A 19,717-nucleotide genomic window follows, 5' to 3' on the forward strand; every position below is an offset into this window, starting at 1 on the left:
ATATTCATTGTTATCAGGCACAGATTTCTAACCAATATAGAAAATAAGACTCAAGTTTCAGAATGGAAGAATAGATGTCAGCCAACATGGATGTATAAGTCCTTGTTTTAACATCTAAGATGATAGTTATATTCCAATTCTATTGACAAAAATCTCAAAGTAATGATTATGGGAAATGAGGCCCCTCCCATAGAAGATCCCAGCAACTCAACTGCCTGACAGTGAGTGCTTACACTGTACATACTCACAAAGTCTAGGGTAAGAGTCCAAGGTTCCTGAGCTGGGAAGATGACTCAGATGGTAAAGGTAGGCCATGCAAGTAATAAGGATTGAGTTTGACAATCAGAACCCTTATAAAATGCTTGCTATGGAGGTGTATGCTTACAACCCAGCACTTGCAAGACAGACTTGGATAGGTTTCGGGGGTCCAGAGACCAGCCATATTAGTCAAATGGGCATTCTCTAGGCCTAATGACGAGATTCTTTCAAGGAAGAAAGAGAAAGCAAGGGGGGGGGGGAGGAAGGAAGGAATTAAAGAAGACACCTGAGGTACAACACCTGAGATTCTCATTTCTCCTAACATTAGTGGTGGTGAATACACTCCTGCATGTGTATATACACATACACACATGCACGTGCGCGCGCGCGCGCGCACACACACACACACACACACACACACACACACACACACACACACACACACTCCACAATCCTGATGACAGCTCTTTGGTGTGAGGTCATGGATCACTGTAGTAAGGAAACAGGCAAAGAGAGCAAATCACACTATGAGAAATGAAGAGCACCTGGACTCTCTACCAACTTCTACATTAGAATCACCCACGGTGGGTCCTAAAATCACCCCTGTCTTGTCTTCACCCCTAGGTGCTTTTGCTTTTAATCACTGCCCACATTGGCATCTAGTTCTCACTCATAGAACTGGGTTTCTAAAGAGCATGTTTTTATAAGTATTAATTGGGCCAAGGTGGGGTATGGACATTTTTAAATAGTTATTGATGACACTAAGGTATGAATTGCTGGTAACTGAAGGTGTAGGACTATGAAGTAGACAAAACTGGGCTGGACCTCCATCTCTTTCTGGAAGCAGAATATCTTAATTTTTTAAGTTTTCACCTTTAAATATTTCATAAAACATTAAAAGAATACATCCCCTGGCATGGTGGTGTATTCCTTCAATCCCAGAATGAGGAAGCAGAGGCAAGTGAATTCCAAGCCAGTGAGAGCTGCACACTGAGACCCTGTATCAAAAAGTATAGTATTTCCAACATAATGAGAAAAATTCAGAATATGGTATAAATACTAAAGGAATTCAGTTCCGACCTGAGTCTTTGCATATGTAAACTGTGAATAATAATAGTACCTGTCCAATGTGATCAGTATAAGGATTAAATAACATATGAGGGAGTTTACAAATTCCTGCCCTGTGTTTCACGAATGTAGCTGTTGTCCTTACCCTAAATGAAGGTGACAACAGACTCAGGACAGAAGGGATGGAAATCACAAGGCTTATTCCAAGGACACAAATCACTTTGCCTGGGGCCTGGGGGAGTAATAGAGAAAAACATTTACAAAGGCATATTGGGGCCAAATGGTTTTCTTGAGCTCCGGGCTCATACTTAAATTTCAACAAATGTTCATTAGTGATCATCTAATAACACAGTCCCCAGGCAGGTGGGGCAAGCCAGGTGTGTATTATACAAAACAGAATAAATGAGTGGACTTCTCAGACTTCATTCCAAAACTTGGGTTCTGATTTGAATTTAACCCAAATGTGGAGCCAACAGATGTCTGTGTTAAAACTTGAAATTAAATCATACGAGAGCTTTAAAACTGAATGGAGAACCAGTGGGTGTTAACCTTGGTGGCCAGGGGAAGGGATGCCTCTATAATGCCTTGCATCTTCTTGGCAGACAGAACCAGCTTCAAACCTGCTGTCAGAGTCTCTACCCTCTTTATTAGCAGATCCCACCTGGTGCCTCAAATTGTTCCTTTTTCTGTCACCTCTCTTTTAATATTCCAAACAGATTAGAAGTCACTTACAAGGATATATCCCACACGTAGTAAGGAGAAATACAATCTAGACAAGTAAGAGGCCAAGATGCAGAGGACTGGGAGTTGTGAGCCTTGTTAGAAGTTTGGGGGAAGCCAGTACACCGAGAGGAGGCTGTGAGAGCCTGTGTAAACCTGCACCATGCAGATTCTACCCTAAACCTGCCAACAGGCAGCAGTGAGTGGAAAACAAGATTTATTGCAAGAGTGAGTCTGTTCCATGATGAACCCAGACAGATGACTGAGAGAGAAACAGCTGTTTCTAGCAGGGTACTAGACAAAGCTCTGGCTCCAGGTTTAGGCGAAGAGTATTCTGTGTGCATCAGTTAGATTTCAAGATGCTGTGAGAAAGGCAACTTAGGAATAATAAAGATATGAGAGTGCAGTTACTTACGGCAGGTAGACCATGGCAGCTGGAGTGTGAGGCAGCTGGTCCCATTGCACCCACAATCAGGAAGCTTAGGGAGAGAGAAATGAGTGCTGGAGTTCTGTTCACTTTTTCCTTGTTATTGTTCACTTTCTCCCTTTTATTCATTCTGGGATCACACGCATGGGTTAATACAAATCCATATTCAGGGTCCACACCCTCCTTGGTCAACCCACTCTAGAAACTCTCTCTGAGATATACCAAGAGGTTTATCTCCTGGGTGATTTTAGATCCTGTCATTCTGGCAAACAATATTAAACATCACACTGCATGAACAGCATTAGTCTCATCTCCTCCCAGGAAGCATTGCCTAGAGGTTGGAAAGACAGTGAACAGAGAATGGAGGACTAAAGCAAGACCGACATGGGAGGCAAGGAGGGAGATGAGGGAGGAACCTTTGCTGTAATTCCTAAGGCTCACAGGATGCTTTGTCATCATCCTTCTTAGATGACTGGTTGCCTCTCGTAGTTGAATAAATCTAACTCTAGAGTTTGCATGCCAAAAACAGTGCAGTGCGGGTGTCAACATTCAACCAACCTGAAATACATCAGATATAGGATGATACTTTCTTGTAGCTGGGATGTCTTAAAAACTGAAACCTGAGGTGTGTGGTCCATATCCAATTACACACATCAAATACATAAGAGCAGGGGGAGGATAACTACAAAGAAAAAAAACAAAAACAAAACATAGCAAACAGGTGGAAAACCACCTTCAGAGGGGGGAGAAAAGGGAAAGGGTGGCATTCCCTAGGGATGTATAATACTGCCATGCAAGCATTGGAATGTTCCCTGCCTTGGTTGCTGAAAGGAATTCTCTGGTGCATCATGCCCCTGTGATTCTAATTCTGTCCTTTGGTACTTTTCTCATCCATATCTTCATATGACATGTGTTATTATTTACATACTATTATTAACTGCAAACAGTCAGGTGACTTCACTTAATGGAAAGGAGCTTGGGAAATGGAGCCTTTTCCTGGGGTTTCTGTGAAAGCACTAGACCATAGAAGAGAGTATGCATCTGCAGTACAGAGCTGACCATTGTACTGTAACTTCCTAAGAATATTTGCAAGAATATGCACATGAATATAAAAATCTGGTGCTCTTAGCTCTTCCCTTAACTTGAGGAGATGGGAATCTTTTGCCATTTCCAACCTCTGTAATGTCAAGTACTGTTTTATCCATTCTGAACATCACGTGTTCTTAGCTATAAAATATTGATAACACTACTTACTCCATAGGCTTGATTTGTTAGAGTGATATATTTATCTGACTAACCAACAATGGTTCAATAATTCAAAGAAAAGAGTGAAATATCATTTTGATGTCTGGAGCTCATATTTGTGTTCAGTTCTTGTCATAACACAGAGATATTACACCTAAGACTTGCAGAGCTGATGATTGCATCTCTGAGGTGTTTCATATTTTATAAACCATACATTTGGAGTGCCTTATTTGCTTTTCTGAAAAACTAGCTGACTTACTGTGACATCTGCTTAACAGATTATGTATAGTGCCTTTTCTATTTTTCTGCCATTTTTAGTTTTGCATTTTTGAAAATGTTAACCGCTCCAATCCAGTTGGAGGAAAATCTTCTGATTCTGAACTCTGTAATCTGGACATGCATGGCTGTGAGGCTGTGCACCCTTGTAGAAGCCAGTGCTGAGGAATCATCTGCTTTGTGAGATGTTTGTCTTAGTCAGTAAACAAATGAACAAGTGATTCATGCAATGAAATAAGAACAAACTAATTTTCTCTGAAGAATTCTCCTTGGATGTATATTATATTATATTTATATGTTATATTTCTATTGAAAAATATCATAAATACTGATGCCCTTGTAATCATTGAAACTAACACTGATCACAAAGAGTTCTATCTATAAATTGGGTACGAAGCTCTCTATTTAGATTATAGAAACAGACCCTTGACCCAACCCAGTGTTCTTCAACATAGCATGTTTCAGGATTTCCTGTTTAAAACACAGATTTCAGAGACTCATCTCCAACATGTCTGCCTTAGTAGGTTTAAGGCAGGGGCTAAGAAATCGCATTTTTACATGACTCCCCAATGCAACTGTGTGTGTGCTTGAGATCACACTCTCGGAGCTACACATGTAACACAGGAATTGGTAAGTTAAACCCTATACATTCAATTGTTACACTGATTGTTTTTATAAAGTTTTGTTGGCGTAGAGCTACACTCATTTATTTATGCATTTTCTGTCTTAGTTTTCACTAAATCACACACACACACACACACACACACACACACCACCTGAAAATAGTCGCAATGAAGATCATAAGGAGCAGTCCTGTAGAAAAGGTTTCTTGATCTCTGGCTAATGAAAAGAGAAGTGAATAAAGAGAACAGAGAGGCCCAGCCTCCTTCCTCCCCTCTGACCTTCATCTATATTCCCTTTATTGCCTTGAATTGGGGATCCTCTACAAGCCCATAAGCACTGCATTCAGTTATAAGGACAAATCATTTATACATGCCTGTCACTAAAGACTAAAAATGAAAGGGAATTGAATTACACACTTCAGTACCCAATTTCTACTATACAGTGAGAAGACTTATGTTAAAAAAAAAAGAATCACAAAGGCAGCTTTCCTGGCAAACCAATCCATCCCAGGAAAGAAACAGTGGCTAACATTCCCCTCTGAAGTGGCAGAGGCTTCCTCCATCAGTGTGATGAATGGTTCACTGTCATGTCCAGTTAATTAGACACACATGCTCATCTGAAACTGAAGTACAAGAAGTGGAGCCATGTGTCTGTTACACAGAACCCACTAATATGAATACAATTGTTCCTTAATGAGGTTGTCTGGAGTGGAATGGAGTGGAGCAGTCAGCAGGGGTAGGTCCATATCATTTTGGTGGCTTCTTGGCTTTATAACAGAGATTTAGCCCAGGGGCATTGATTATCTGTTTGCTATATTTTTGTGCCTGTTTAACAGCAAAGGTTGGTGCATCAGATTATCTTTAGTGTGATGAGTCATTTGCTGTCACTAGAAAAAGTGTTAAAAGGATGATGTGTATGGCACTGGATGCTACAACATACTTAAAAATGAGGAAAAGCAAAGCAGCCTGATGAATGTTCATGGTAATTGTAGGCATGTACTTTCCTCAGCTCCAATACTCATTGTAGCACTATTGGGAGATTAGTGGTAGCATTCTATTCTGTGGCATGAGACTCTGGTATGCAGAATGTTAAAGAAGTTAATCAAATCCATTCTAACAGGTGATTGACAGCATGGGGTAACAACCAAAAGCTGAGTGATTCTCTTTGCCAACTCTCAAGTCCCTCCCTTATACTTTCTAGATATATAACTAGTTTTACTTCCTATTGCATCACCTTCTCTGGACCCTCTCCTTCTTCAAGTAAGACTTTTATTTTAAAAAAAAACCTTGTTCTACTTATCCACAACCACAGCTTTCAACTATCAAGTTTCTTGTATGACCATTAATGAGTCAAAAGTTCATTTCAGAGGTATAGATAATGGGTAGATAAGTATAGATGATAACTCAAAAGTTTTAGGGGTTTCCTAGATTTCCACAGAGGCATATAACTCAGAATCATAGAGAAACATACCCACAAACTGAATAATGCTAAGGCTATCCCGTAATTTCTATAACAGAGTCAACTCTAGGCATTTGTTAATGGCTACTGTAGTGTTTTGTGTTGGGGACTCTGAAGCCACATCCTTAGAATGAAAAACTCTATAGACTATAAGCACAAGATTGAACTCTGACAGCAAAATTTGCCATCTGGATCTGGCAAGTATACTTCTGTGGTCCATTTCACAGCTGTCCTTTAAGCCAAAAGAGAGAGAAAAGGCCCTGGACTGGCCCAATACACCATATCACATTACTAAGAAGCAATGTACCATGTCACACTAGTAAGAAGCTCAATGGGATGACAAACCAGGGAAGCCTCAGCTTAATGTGGAAGGGGCAGGCCTTTCTTCCAGAGAGGGAGAGGGTGCGGGGGGCATAGCAGGCATCTACATCACTAGATGGGTCTCCTAATGAGGAAGGCAAATGAGGAACAAGTCTCCAGTCTTCTTAACCTGTTTAGTGTTCCGGAGTCCAGAAAAGAGATAGAAGGGCCCAAACCCTTTCCCAGTACCATGTTTCCTAAAGGTACAAGATGAAATGTACAGGACAGCTAAGAAAATGCATTATATTGAAATATCGTTCAAAGTATGTTAGATGTTTATTTGTGAGTGTAATGGATAAGTGCCATCTGCATAGAGTAAATAGCAAACTCTATCCTTGAGTCTCATAGCAGCAGTAGCTTTTAAATGATGAAGACGGTAAACAACACTTCAGTGAATCCACCTTGACTCTGTGTTTTCTGCATATGACAATGGTAGCCACTTCTGAATCTGGTGTGCCGAGTCTGTTTTATATAATTTGAGCTAGTGGTTAATAAGAAAAATGCATCGTAATTTGTGGGCTAAGAAACTAGAGTATGCTGAATGTGGAATCTGTGTTGCCAAAGGAAATCGAGGCAGTACAGTGTAAAGAGGAGTCCCAGCAAGTTTTCTTACTACGCCACCTGAGGAAAACCACTAACTTTCCACTTGTCTTCTGTAAAATAGAAGTAAATTTCTCTTTCAGGGCTTTTGTGAAGAAGATGAAAGTCATCCAATCAGAATGATCTGTAAGCTCTTCTTCTTCCGTAGAGGACTTTAGGATGGTAATGTTAAATAGCCACATGACAGTATGAGATGGGCTGCCTGCACTTCCTTTTGATCAAGGTGTTTAAAACACATTTCATTTCTCAGCTGCTCATTGTGTACCCACACTGGAATGGCATCCTTGCAAGGGGCCAAACAAAACTGAGATAGGCCTTCATCTGCAAGAAAGTCATATCTACTCTGAGAAGACAAGATCCACTTCCGTTATCGAAGGAAGTACACTAATGGAGGAAGAGTGAGAGGGAGTTGGAAGAGGACAGGAAGAAGAGCAGAGGGGAATCTTCTTGTAGGAGATGATCCACAAAGTCACAAGTTGGTTATGAAAGACAGAGGTATTGCTGCTCCAATTACAGGAACATAATTTAAAAAATAGAAGTAAGCTGTGGACTTAGGAATATAGAAAATGATATAGGAAATGTACTCTCTTCATTTTTGCTAAAATATAAAATGCTAGAGAAGAAGCAGAGGTGGGTTTCTGTTTGTTTATTTTGATTTGATTTGATTTTTTTGAAATTGGAGGGAGACGGAATGGACAGAATCTAGAAGGCCTTATGATTTATGTTTAGGCTACCAAAATTATTTTGTGGGAGAGGGACAGATTTTTGTAATATGGTCTTTACATCTTTATCATTTGTGTTTTATAATGGAATTCAATATTAATGAACTTGGGGGGAAAATGTTGCTTACATGTATATTTGGCTACTCCATTAAATTTCAACTCCTCCTCTCATATTTAGATAATCAGGATTCTATATTCTCTCCAAAAATACTGGAGGATCTAGTAACCAAATATACATTGCCCAGGGCATCCATAGCTGAATAATGATGTCTGATTTAGTGCATAGAGTCCTGGAACAAAGACTTCTCTACTTTCCTTACCAACACAAAATCCCTTTGTTATAGCTGTTTATTATCACAGTTATAGCACATTTTGTCCTGTATAGAACTACTTCTTAGTACCAAAACTAGACCAAAGGTGGGAAAATGAAATCCCAGAAGTTTTATGTGTTTTAAGAAAAATGGAAGATACCATATTTTCTTTCTTAGCTGAGGATCCTGTAGCTACTCAAGATTCTTTTTGTATTGAGGAAAACGGGCAGGAGGCATACCCTGCTTTCTTGTTTTCTCTTGCTGTCATGGGGATTAAGGAGGAAAAGGTATGTTTATGGTAAGGAAGATGCTAAACTTTGGGAACATGTGTAATAGGAAGTAAACTCAGGATAACTGTGCTTATCAGTGTTAAACAGAACATTAAGTATGTGAGTCTCAAACCAGCAGATGTATCTGGGCTAACAGTTTGGTATTAAAGAACCAGCCTTGGGAAGTTGATATGTAAGGCCTTGGGAATGAAACCCACCACTCAGTGAGCCTGAGGTTTGTGAAGGCTCATAGACAGATGCCTAGACAACAGCACAATTATCCAAGAAAATTAACCTCAAAAATATCCAAATAAGAGTGAAGTAAATCCAGAGGTATGGATATGTAAAGGGAAATAAGTAAATTTCTAAGAAGCATCAAATATGGTAAATGCAAGGCCCATTTTTGGAAATTTGAACTTCCTTGTTGATATTAATGTATTTCAGTAGATCTCTAAGAATAACACCAGGCGACTGCACAACACTTACTAGACTACAGGCAGAGTCCTAAGCATTATATATTTTAACTCTATAATAACAACAGTTTTGGTGAGCCAGACCAGTCTGGTCAATCTTATCTGTGCCTTTCCCAACCCCCAAGCTTATTGCTGGTTACATATCCTGTGTGCCAGCCTATTTAGTCAGCTTGCCCACTTTACTCCACTTGTACCACATCTAACCTATAGCCTTTATACGGGCATTCACTATGCCCAGATCCAATCTGACAGGGATAACTCTACCCCCCCCAGCAAAGAAGCTTCATTTTGCAGCAGACGGAATCCATTATAGAAAACCACTAAGAACAGCTGACTACCAGGTACCCAGCCTCAATAGATACATTCACAACCCAACTCCTTAAGGGAACACTGAGGAAGAAGGGGCAGGTAGATTGTAAGAGCCAGAGGACCAAAACACCTGCTGTGAGATTGTGTCTTCTATATATGACAGCAAAGCTACACTGAGGAAATTACAACAATCTGGCTGCTTTAACAAGACCTGAACAGTGCAATACCAGTTTACATGCCAATGTAATTAGGGGAAACTGCACAAAGCCCAACACTAGATAAAGTTGCATGTAATTAATGACTCCTAAGAGAAAGAGAACCAGACTTTCAGTCATCCATTCTCAAGTTGTCAGTCCTACAGACATATGCAGATATAGATATGTACATTTACATATAAACTAACATGTACATATGTTCATATATACATAACAACATGTATCCATGAACTATATAAATGGACTTCAAGGGTTCCAATATACTCTCTGGTCTCAAGACTAACTATAATCGTGTGTACTTATACATGATTAAAAAGAAATTAGAAGTACACCTATCAAGTAGGACCTCTGATGGCCTAAAGTTAAGAATAATGTATTGTATAGTGATAAGACAAGATAAGTAGAATTTTACTCTCAGGAGGTCCCTAGACACATATGGTTGTAGTTGTGAAGGCATCTAAGTGATGAGTGATCTGTGGTCCCTCCCCAAGAATGCACAAGAGGACTCATGAGAGAGATAAAGGGGCTAAGTGATGGAATGCCTGGATATGGAAAAGATCTGAGGAGGCTGAGGATGGAAGTTTATGGCCATAATCCTTTAACTTAAGGTGTGCCGTTAACTTTCTCTTTCATCTACTTTCAATGAAGCATAGCATCTATTCTAGTCCTTGCTCAGTCATATAAGGCATATTCAGTTTGAAATACCTTGTGAGCCCCTAGACATGTGTACTTACTCCCAAGAAAGTGCCGCACAGTTTATATTGAACAGACTAATGAATTTAAAGACTGCACCAGGACCAAAACTTGGAGTTGGTGTGCCCTGGTCAAAGAGGACTTGTTTGTCTTGCATCGGAAAGGCATTCTCAGGCATGTGTGAAATTGATTGTAAATCACTCGTGTTGTTTTCTGGATATTGGACATGCTCATTTAACATATTTAATGTGTTTCTGACATTTACAAAGTGTCTAGCAAGCTTTGGACAATCATTATTTGAAGCATTTTATTGAAAGTACCCCTGAGTAGTTCCTAAACACTGTATTCTGTTTCAATCGATGCTGAATATCCCTGAAGAGGGAATTGTAAATGTTGAATACCATAGCTGTCAATCATGAACTTACATACTCCCTGTTTGAATGATGATATATTTTTTTTCTGAAACAGTACACATATCTAGCTGTTCGTTTTTTGCCTGGCTGCTATGGCAATACTTTATTTCACTAAGATTGGGAGAGAAATGGATTAATCTCCAGAGACAAGAGCACTTGCTGACCTTGAGCACTAGCAGACTCAAGGCTTTTGAGTTCTTTGAAGAATGATGGGGTTTGAGTGGTTCAGATGTAGTGTCCCAAACACTCTGTCTTGACAAAGGAGGCATTGCAGAGTCCTTTACCCTTTTGCAATTTGTGCTGGCGATTGACAGGCTCTACATTAGGATGTGAAAATTTGCGCTATCTGAATATGCAGCATATTTCAGACATGACAGAAAGGGTACACATTAGAAAGGCAACTCTTCTTGGTGCCACACTGTTTTGCTGTTTCTCTGATCAAAATGCAAACGGTGACTCTGTTCTTGGCAATTCTGGTACATTCCTGATCCACAGAAGAAGGATAAGCCTGAACCAGCAGGTGAGTGGGGTGTGGAGTGGCAACAAACATGGTAGGTACAGAATGCAAATGTGAAGCTCTTTATAATTAATTTTATTTGATCGAATATATGTGAAGAATGTCAATCCTGTCTAATGAGAAAATGTGCAGCGAGGCCATTTGGTAATGGGCAACAAACTTTGTGTAAGCATCTGGCACAGGAATAATTTGACAAACAACAATATGCCAGATTTGTGCTAGATAACTTTTAAGGAACTGTTTGTCAGGCTTTAAACTCATTATTCCTGTGATGTTGATCACCAACATCATGATTCAAATGACAATTAACTACAAGGGTTATGTTATGGTTGAAGCATTCACATTCCTTCCAGGACTCCACATACTTAGTCTTTATTGACAGGAACACTAGTGACTGTCTATGGTGTCTCATCTTGGCACCCTGAAGTTTAACTTAGGGGCATTTCTTAGCAAATAAAGTCTTGAGAAGAAGGACTGTAATGAAAAATGAATTCTTCACACATCCCTTGGTAGTAGAACAGCTGACAGACACTCTCTACCAATAGGGCTCTTTCTGTAAATTTAGAGCATGATGGCAGCTGTGGTGTTAAGTGATGGCAGCTGTGGTGTTAAGGAACAGTCGGTAACTTCAGAACATGTGACATTAGTCAACAGACGAATTAAACAAGAATAGGGCAGCTCTTCTGGGTTATTCTGCTCTCTTTGTAAGAAACAGAGCCACTAATTGTGGAGTCTCTCAAGTGTTCTTCTCTGTCTTTAAACATAACCTCTTCTACCCATACATGCACTTATTTGTACTGTAACCTAGTTCTAAGCACCTTGGTCCCTCTATTCACCAGCATAACAATTGTTCTCAGCAGCATTAATGTCCTTTCTGTCTTCAAATTTAAGATTAGCTATTTCAAACATCCTTACAACAGAGTCAAGCACTCAGAAACTGATGGCTATGTCAATTCACTGTATTCTTTAGATGAAGCTCAGACACTGTTTAACAGAGATATCAAAGTCCTTTTCTTATTGTTGATGCTAGTTCATAACAACTACTGTTTCATACTCTTGATTTTTTTCTTAAGTATGCATAAACACCCTTGTGTTTATCTTCCATAGGGTTTATAAAGGACTGCTAAGACACTATTATCCAGGAAGCTGATAAAGGAGGATTGAGAATTTAAGAAGTCAAGGTTAACCTAGACTATGTGATGAGGTCCTATGTGACAACAAGAACAAAGGGGAGGGGAGAGAGAGAAAAAGAGGGAGAGACCTCAAAATGTTTACCTAAAAGGTGTATCCCTAATGCTGATTCCAAACTCAGAAGGCTTAAATGAAACCTGGGAACCCATAAATGTTTTCTTTGTATTCATTTATTTCTAATTGACAAAAGTTACAAATATTATCATCTGTAGCATGCTGTTTGGGTATATGTATGTGTGGTAGAATAGTTAAATGTAGCTAATTAGCCTCACAAATTTAATGATACCAGGGAGGTGAAACAGCAACTGATAAATGAATTTTAAGATGACAATATATTCTTGTTAACACAATTGTAAAATAGATCTCTTGTAATTATTCATTATATCTCACTGAAATTGTGCATACTTTGACTACCTTTGCCACTCACCCCATTGTAAAGGCCACTCTGCTTCCACGTCCACATTTTTGTGACCATTTTAAAATGCACAAAAGAGTGAGATACAAATGCCTACAATCTTAAGTAGTTCTAATGGCACTGTCCCAGGGACTATGCTTCTAAATTTTTTACCCTTTGCTTATTGGTCAGGAGAGGCAGATACAAAGCACTTAACCATATGGTTTTGTTGTATGACTAGGACATATGTTATGAATTCGTGTATGAATAGTAGATATGCCAAAACTATAGCTTGTTTTCCCAAGGTCTACTTAATGGCCCATTGTTGTATAATCTCTAAAAGGACTTGGGAAAGTTGAATCAACTTTCCAAAGCAATTACTCAGTACTAGAGGGGTGTGGCTCAGTAGTATATATATATAAAATCCTCAGTTCCACACCAGTATCAAAATCCAAAGCAGAATTATGAAGTAAACCCACATTTTTAAATTACTATAAACTCATTGTTTATTATAATATTTTAAAATTATTTATCTCATCATGGCTTAAGTTTGATAGATCAGGTGTATCTAGAAAGTCATCTATTTCTTTAAGGTTTTACAAATTTATGGACATACAAATTTTTAGTGCATCATTGCTTTTTTTCTGGATTTCATTGGTACCTGTGGCAATGTTTCCTTTTCATCTATAGTTGTATTAATTTGGCTCTTCTCTCTCCCCTTCTTTTGGTTAATTTAGTGAAGGATTTGTCAATGTTTTTATTTTCTTGAAGAACCAACTATTTGTTTCATTGATAGTTTTGTGCTTTTTCCAGTGTTATGACATAGGATTCTGATTCTAACAGGATCTGTAGAGTCCCAAAATGGGTCTGTAGATTCTCAAAAAAAAGAATATCACTGAGACAACTTTTAAATTATCACAGAATTCTTTTCCCAGAAAAATGCCATCTGAAGGCCGTGTTCAACAGCTTGAGCTATAATCTTATGAGTGGAATAAGGATGTTTTTTACTCCCTTTCTTTCCTGTATAATCTACTCCTATAGAATAAGAGCAGCCTAAGCATTACTTTACTATATATAATAATATCTTGGGAAATTCCCTAAAAACAGATTTTGTTTTCTGGAGGTTTGTGGAGCAACCTCTTGAGATTCAGCCTCTGTGAGAGAGAAGGAAACAGTGACGGGCAGAGAGAGGTGTTGCTCTGGCAGACAGTTACACTGCAGATAACATGGGGATAGCCCATCTCATTAGGCAATGATGTAGGACGTTCTTTCACCATTTCTGATGGTCATGAAGCATCAATTTTCCTAAGTATGCGTATGCCTTTAGAAAATGAAACTCAGGCTCAGTACCATTCTCAGTGAGCCAGTGCTGTAGCTCGGAAAACGAATGCCTTTCCTAAACGAAAGCAATACCATTGCACACAAGGTATGGATGATGACCCTGGCCTTTCAGCTAGCAAGCAACTCCCTTTTCTAACAAAAGTAGTGGGCAGGTTAAGAAGATAATGTTACTTTAAAAGTGTTGAGAAATTCTGACTCTGCTCTGATCTTGAGTGCAGAATCTGTATTATAGAGAGAAAGAAATAAAGAATTTTATGCGGGGACTAATTCCAAAAGCAAGTACTTTTTGTTCATTTGATCGTTTAATAGACAGGGAGCAGGCAATGATTCAGTCTTGAATCTTTCATTTTTGCAAAATACAAGTTCTGAGAATCAAATAAATATAACTAAATCCTGGTTCAAGTACAAAATCAAATGAGACTAATACTAGTTTTATGGGAGTTGAATGAATGTGCTTGCAGTTGATAGCAAGTATTATCTCATCTTTGAAATGAGTGATAAGATCGATACAAAGAAATCTCATTTCTGTTTTTCCCTAATTCCCCATTTGCCCATAGAAGATTCTCATTTTAGGATGCATGTGAAGCGACATCATCCCCAGTGAAATCAAAGCAATACATAAATAGAGACAAACTCCTTGTGTAGAATCACAAAGACCTGCAGTTCATGAAAACTTAATTAAGATGTTGCACTCATTACCCTTGAACTTGATTATGTTTTCAGTATTGTTTCCTTTGTCAGGATTGGCACAGTGCTTGCCACCTGCTTTGTAACACAGGCAGATCAGAAGGGAAGCCTGGAAAGATACATAATTGTTATCTTCTCTGAGAGAGCAGCTTTACTGTACACCCTGTATTCCAAAAAAATCATAACAAATGAGCACAAAAATAGTTTTCTGGTTTTATTTGTTAGTTTCTGTTCTCTATAAGTAATAAAGACTGAAGCTTTCTAAAAGTCTTCTCTCTATAAGAACAAAACTATCTAGCTGAGGATCCATTTGTAGAGTATTTAAAAATGGGACAGAGTTTCACTTATGTTCTCTAAAGTTCATAGAATGATCTGTCATAGCCATTTTTGATGAATGCATTTATTAAGTATACAGCAAGCAAAAGTAATTGAACAAATAACAAATAGCAGATAGAAGTAGCAAAGAGAGCACATACCATTAGCAAATCATGAATTCATGGTGTATGGCAGAGACAACTGGAGTAACCATGCTAAGACACCAAACAACGGTACCATCACCAAATTGGAGATTTACAAACATTCTGGAAAATCAACCAGGGAGACTGAGGCCATCAGCTGGTGTCCTTTATTAAGGGACTCCTTATTGAAGCCTCTCATTTCCTGATCCTATCTCAGACATTTTTATACCATGGAGCAAACACACATAACCTCAACTGAAAATAGTTTGTTTTCTAGCTGTTCTCAGGGATGCAGTCATTTCATTGTTTTCCTTGCTCCTCTGACACAGGGCTGGGGGACTAGCCTAGGTTGGAAGGACCCTTCAAATTAACATGCTTGGGACTAAGAGCAGGGCCTCCTCACTGCCAGAATCTGCTTTTATCTAGCTTAAACACAACCTCCTATTTACCAGTATAATCCAGATCACCCAAGTCTATGTGGATCCCACACAATGCTTTTAAGCTGTTCCCATCATCCACTCTGTACTCTGAACCTGTGATCTTAGTGGGGATGACATTATGAAGAGCAATTGAAGCTTTGATTGCTGTAGCCCTTCCATAACTACTACCGACATGGATTTTGTGGATACTGCAATGATAGACAGAGCACAAGCTTCCAACAACATATCCTCCTAATGTCAGTGGGAATGAAAACAAATTTCAGTTACAGCAATATGATCTTCAGAAGGAGAGAAAAAGCCTTTCTTCCCTTGGAGCAGGCCTTCTATGTATGCTGTCCAAGGTCTTGGCATGCTTCTACCCCTATGTATCTCTGCTTACCTCTGGTTTGCTTTTCAGTTCATGCCCAGATTTCCAGGGGCATTTTGGCTGTTCACGCACAACATATTACCACCTTTGAAGAAAATCAATTGCTCCTAGAGCAATTATCAGGGCTTCATAAAGAATGTGAAAGCAAAAAAAAATTTGTGCAGTACCAGTAAATGGTAAATCTTTCATAAGACAGAATATATTTTTACTATTATAAGTTACATTTCTGAAGACCTTTAGGAAATTCTGAATAGAATGATAAATAAAAATAATAGGGAAAACATTTAATCTTCCTTTTATTTTTCTGTGTCTTTAAATAATTATAAATATATGTCTACACTTAATTTAGAGGAAATAAAAGTTAAGTTAATCCAATATATAACCTATCCTAGGTAGATTTTGCAGAAAGTATTTTAGTTACTTATATCTAATTATCAGAAGCTTTATCTTACATATTATCATTAGAAAGCCCACTGGCACACAGTAAAGTGAGTAAGCCTTTGGGAATTCATAATCCACTCATCTTGTATATTAAATGACACATTCAAGACTAAATCATAACATGTGCAGGACCTCTTGTCATTGTTTGTTGGGAAGAATGAATGCCATAATTTTTAGCACTGTTTGGGAGAAAAAATATACTCTCGCACCTCTTTGTGCAGTGCCCACTTAGTCTTTGGTTACATGTTATTGTTATAAATTTAGCTGAAAGGGCATCGTAGAATTTTCTATCACATGGGGGCGCATAGATTTCTATCCAGGGTGATGCATCGATTGAGCCAGCCAGTAAATTAACAACAGCAGAGCACCATTAAATTTTAAACTTAATTGCCTTCTCCTCTTAATTTCTATGGGTATAATCAATAGGTGCCAGAAAAAAGTTTCAGGAGTTCTTTAGCAAGCATCTCCTTCCTGGAGCATAATGTAAAAACCACTGTTTGATTTCAGGCTTGGTACCAGCAACTTGCAGTGCAGTACTTAGGAGGCTTCTGTCGGAAGGCTCCCCTTTACACAGTTTTGATTAGCATGTTCTGTAGACTCACCAAGGGCAGTTTTATTTTTACATCAGTTTGGCTTTCTCTCTGGACCCATCCCTAGCTTTCGCCGACTGTTATATTGGGCTGCTCTTCCACTCCATCTTTGTCACCTTAAACCCATTTCACAATCCATGGTGAATTTTGATTCGATTAAGTGCTTATTATCATATTCAAGGTTTTTCCACAAAATTATAGCTTGGTATCAATTGATATTGAAAATACACAGACACATAGAAATAAGCCCTGCCAATTGATACTGGATATTATGCTTGGTGAAGTCATATGCACATAAAGAAAACAAGCAAAAATCTCAGACTCGTATTCAGCTTGAAATCTAATGGAAGTAAAATAGAAATGTGAATGCAAGAAGCAGGTGAATGTCAAATTATGATAATTTCATGTAGTGAAATTACCACAAGGTAAATAAAAATAGGTAAAGGGACAGAGAGTAGGCTGGAGATCTGTCATTTATACTGCATAGACAGAGAGGGTGTCTCTGAGATGTCACTTTCCAATTGAGAAATGCCTATAGTTCTAGCTCTAGGAGAATTTGATATTGATAGTCTCTCTGTAGGCCTTTTTAAATATATGCACAGAGGTGGGTGCACACACACACACAAACACACACAATTAATATAAAATAAATATTCAAAGTGGATGAGAATGATTGGTAAAGTACTGTGAATAGCAACATCCTCAGGTTTATATTTCTAATATGGACATGAGATATTTGGGAGAACAGTAGGAAGCCACTTCTGTCTGGCACACAGAGACAGGAGAAAATAGCATGGTCCATGCATCACTGAGAAGTCTCACTCATAAGAGGCCTTGTGGAACACAGCCAGAGGTGGGAAATTTAATACAAACTATGGAGTTTCCTGTGATGACTGCAATGTATGACTTCCAAAATGATATTCCACATCTGCTATTGGGAAGGATGGACATAAAGTAGGACAATGAGCATTCTTCTTCCCCATCCTATCCTATACCATGTGCTTTCTCATGCATGTCTTCCTGAACATGTAGAACTTTAGAATCCTGGTTGTATTTATATAGCAGGAAGCTTCCAGAAGGACAGACCCAGGAGGTGAGTCATGATGCACTCTACTCCCAATCCTCTTGTGTTTTCATTGGTTTACAGGTATCTATGTGGCTTATTTTGTGGTTTAGGAATGGAGGAAGCATGAAGAGGTAATAAACTTTTGTATGGGTTATTTAATCTTGTTCTAAACAGAAATAATTGTGAGGGTATTCTCTGAAAAGTGTGAAAAATATTATCATGGCACCTTGTGCTTGAAACATCACTCAATGTGCTGTCCATCACAGGTTAGGGAGACAGAGTATCAGAACAGTTGACTTTCCACATCTCCACATGTCTAGTTTCTTTAGCCTCAGTCATAACTAAATTGATAATGTATTACTTTCAAACCAATGCACTCATTTTTCTCTTGCAAATCTGGGAATGAACCTAGGGCCTCGTACATACTAGGTAGCTGCTCTATCACTGAGTTATATGCCTCAGTGACTGGGAGTTGGAGGCTCTGTAAACTTTCTGACCGCTGTTCAGTTCTTCACAGGGGAAAGTGAAATAAAAAAAATCCCAAACAGCTGTGACACAAATCACCCAGGAACTTCCATCTCAAGCTGAGGTCTAGATCCAGATAATTTCTAGAGTAAGATGATGGGTTTCTTCCTGGACCACAACCCTTCTGGGTAAGGTAGATGCTGTACCTCATTTCCACTTACTTTTCATTTGTCCTGTTTTGGTCTTATGAATACACTTACTCAGAAAATACTGTCTGTTACCAGGAAACTGCATATCTAGTTAAAATCTGGGCAATCAGTTGCCACAAAGGAAGATGGTACACGGGGGATAGAGAGGGGAAGGGAAGAGCACCAAGTATATTAGAAACTAGGAGCTGCCAGCCTGTTTGAGACTGATTCTGTTGTGTAGCTTACTTTCTAGTATGGCCTTTCATTAAATATGTAAGCCTTGGAACTTGAACAAGCTGCCAAACATTCTAAGTATTTCTAGACATATTGTACAGTTTTATATTTCCTGGGATTCTAGAGGTTGCACAAAGGGTGGGTGAAGTAACATGATTTAGAGCTTAACAGAACATATTCACTAAAATGAGACCATATAGACAGGTTCTCCTGTGACACAATAGTTAATGACAGTCCAGATCAATGGCTTACCACTCTGGTGTTTGAATTCGCATAATATATGCTTTAAAAAGGAGAAGAAACCTTCACCAAACTACTAAAGACTCTTTTGTTTTAAGCCATTGAAATGTGAAGATTGTTTTCATAGCCTATAACCATGAATATAATATATGTTATCCCTATATAATTATATATAGATATTCCTAAAATGTAAAAATCACCATCCCCACTTTAGAAATCTTTAGATAAAACCACACTCTTAGGACTTAGCCAAACATTTCTTAATACATTGAGTCCCGCTTTGAGTCATACCCCAAGGATTATAATTAGATACTTAGATTTATTTTAGGGTTATCAGGTTATCTGAATTAATTTTCTTGCTAAAATTGGACAATGCAGAGACAAAATGTCAGGCCTAGTTAGAATCAACCTTACAGGAACAGAAATAATGTTTAGTTCATCAGAATGTTTGTCCAAAATTAGACACCATATACCAACCACATACTGTGTCTTTCTCTCTGTGTGTGGAGTGTCTCTGTGTGTGTATGTGTGGTGTATGTCTCTGTGTACTGGTGCTGTATGTGTGTCTGTGTGTGGTGTATGAGTATGTGTGTTGTGTGTGTGCCTGTGTAAGTGGTACTGGTGCATGTGTGTGTGTGGATGTGGGGCTTGTGTACA

General features: G+C 38.7%; 1 protein-coding gene across 5 annotated transcripts in view; it reads left to right on the top strand.

Annotated features, from left to right (window-relative positions):
• Positions 1–19,717, top strand: part of Tafa1 (TAFA chemokine like family member 1) — a 669,539-nt gene that overhangs the window by 566,021 nt on the left and 83,801 nt on the right. The gene's annotated exons all lie outside the window — the stretch shown is intronic.

This window comes from Mesocricetus auratus, unplaced genomic scaffold (genome assembly GCF_017639785.1).
Source record: "Mesocricetus auratus isolate SY011 unplaced genomic scaffold, BCM_Maur_2.0 Super-Scaffold_100676, whole genome shotgun sequence".
In the NCBI taxonomy this organism is placed as follows: domain Eukaryota; kingdom Metazoa; phylum Chordata; class Mammalia; order Rodentia; family Cricetidae; genus Mesocricetus; species Mesocricetus auratus.